General features: G+C 43.3%; 1 pseudogene; it reads right to left on the bottom strand.

Annotated features, from left to right (window-relative positions):
• Positions 1 to 605: 605 nt before the first annotated feature.
• Positions 606 to 1,966, bottom strand: LOC139832973 (uncharacterized; annotated as a pseudogene).
• Positions 1,967 to 2,371: the final 405 nt, after the last annotated feature.

The following is a 2,371-nucleotide window of genomic DNA, read 5'->3' as shown; positions in this document are numbered from 1 at the left end:
GATTGCTCCTTGTTCTACAAGGATTAGTTTAATATCTGCAATAGTTAGGCCTTACAAAGGGTTGGAGGATCCAGCGGCACGTAGGGTGTCGTTCGCTAGTCCTGGACAGGATGTTCCGGGGATCAACCTCGTGTTGGTTTTTAGGCCCTATCTAGGATCGGCTTACGATCACCGTGCGTGGCCGCGAGGCCCAATCGTGAGTAGGATGATCCGATTATGCGGTGAAAACCCTAAATCATCGTAGATCTAATTAGCTTTATCTTGATCAAGCAGGACCACCATATATTCGTTCACCCCGAACGAATCATGGGTGGATCGGCTCCTTGAGCCGATTCACAGGATAACCTGAGAGCCGATCGAGGCTCTTATTTAATGTTTACGTGTATGCCATGCAGGAAACTAAGCGAGGCATCCCCATCACCTTCCTGACCAGGTATAGGTCAGGTGGCACGCCCTTGCACTCAGCATCGGACGTGTGACCAGAAGTGCTTTGCGGGCCGTCGCTCGGAGGGACCTCAGCCAGCCGCAGCTCTAGGTTGTTCCCGGCCCTACAGTGTTGACCGTCGCTGCCCGCCGGTGGGTTTTGGCAGTCAACACATACGAATCTAGTGGTAACCACTACCAAATCAACTTTAGAGAACATAACAGAACCACTCAATTCATCAAGCATATCATCTAAACGAGGTATTGGATGACGGTATCGAATGGTAATATTATTTAATAGCTCTACAATCAGTACACATGCGTGAAGAACCATCTTTCTTAGGTACCAAGATAATAGGAACAACACATGGGCTAAGCGACTCACGAGTGTAATCTTTATCTTGGAGAACCTGAATTTGTCGCTGAATCTCTTTGGTCACTTCAGGATTGGTACGATATGGTGCACGGTTGGGCAGCGAAGCTCATGGAATCAAGTCGATTTGGTGTTCTATCCCACGAATAAGTGGTAATCCAGGTGGAACATCGTGAGGAAACACATCAATGAATTCCTGCAAAAGGTTAGCAACAGCAGGTGGCAAACAAGGAGACATATCCTCAAATGAAAACATAACTTCTTTGCAAATAATAGCATAGCATTGAGTAGTGTTCACATCAAGTTCAGCAATATCAAATTTGCTAGCAAGCAAACAAGGATTTTTCAAATGAATTTTAGTAGCATGGTTCGAATCAGATTTAGTATTAGCCTTATGTGGCACAAAATCTGCAGCAACAATATGATTTTCACTCTTATGTTTCTCCTCGTTTTTACTCTACTAGCTCTAGCAAGATCATCTTTTAATATTTGTTCAGGAGTCATAGGTTTGAGACCAATTTTCTTTCCATCATGCATAATAGAATACTGATTAGTTTTACCATTATGAACAGATTCTCTATCAAATTGCCAAGGTCTACCAAGTAACAAAGAACAAGCTTGCATAAGTACAACATCACAATCAACAAAATCAGAATATGTACCAATAGTAAATTGCACACGTGTAGTTCTTGTTACCTTGAGCTTCCGAGAGCTCTCAAACCATTGAATGTGATATGGATGTGTGCGCTGTCTCGTAGGTAGAGAAAGCTTCTCCACCATGTCAACGCTAGCTAGATTATTGCAGCTCCCTCCATCAATGATGATCCGTATAGCTCGCTCTTTTACAATGCCTCTTGTTTGAAACAGATTGTGGCGTTGATCATGCTTAGATTTTCTCAATTGCACGCACAACACACGTTATGCAACTAAGCTCTTGTACTGATCATCAATGTCAGCTTCCATTACCTCCATCTCTTTCTCAGAATCAGAATTGGCTCCATCATGTGCAACAATAAGGGCTAATGTATCTTCATCAAAATCACTTACAGAATCATATTCTCCATCTTCACGCACCAACATAACACATTTGGTCCTGCATTCTCTTTCTATGTGACCAAAACCCAAGAATTTGCAACACTGAATGTCGCGCGTCTTCCCCGTAGAAGCCATCAAAGAGGAACTCCGAAAGCAGGTGGCGCTCGTGATGCAAGCGCGGTGTACTTGGAGGTAGTAGGTGCTGGTGCAGCCCCACGAGATGGTGGTGCTGATTGTCGCGGAGACCACGATGATGTACGACCTGCAGAAACATTCGCTCTTCTCCATGGTGGTTGACGATCCTGCACTTCACGTTCAGCTTTGCAAGCAAGATGAAACAAGCGAGTAATAGTGTTGTACTCCTTATAATATAAAATATACCGAATCTCTTTATTCAAACCACCAAAGAAACGTGCAAGCATAGCTTCATTATCCTCTACAATGCCACAACGAATCATGCCAGTTTGCAATTCTTCATAATAGTCTTCTATAGAAATTTTTCCTTGTTCTAAACGAGATAATGTTTTAAGAAAATCACGT

The sequence above is a fragment of the Lolium perenne genome, chromosome 1 (genome assembly GCF_019359855.2).
Source record: "Lolium perenne isolate Kyuss_39 chromosome 1, Kyuss_2.0, whole genome shotgun sequence".
Taxonomy (NCBI): Eukaryota; Viridiplantae; Streptophyta; class Magnoliopsida; order Poales; family Poaceae; genus Lolium; species Lolium perenne.
The sequence above is the reverse complement of the archived record's forward strand: the minus strand, read 5'-3'. Positions and strand labels throughout refer to the sequence as shown.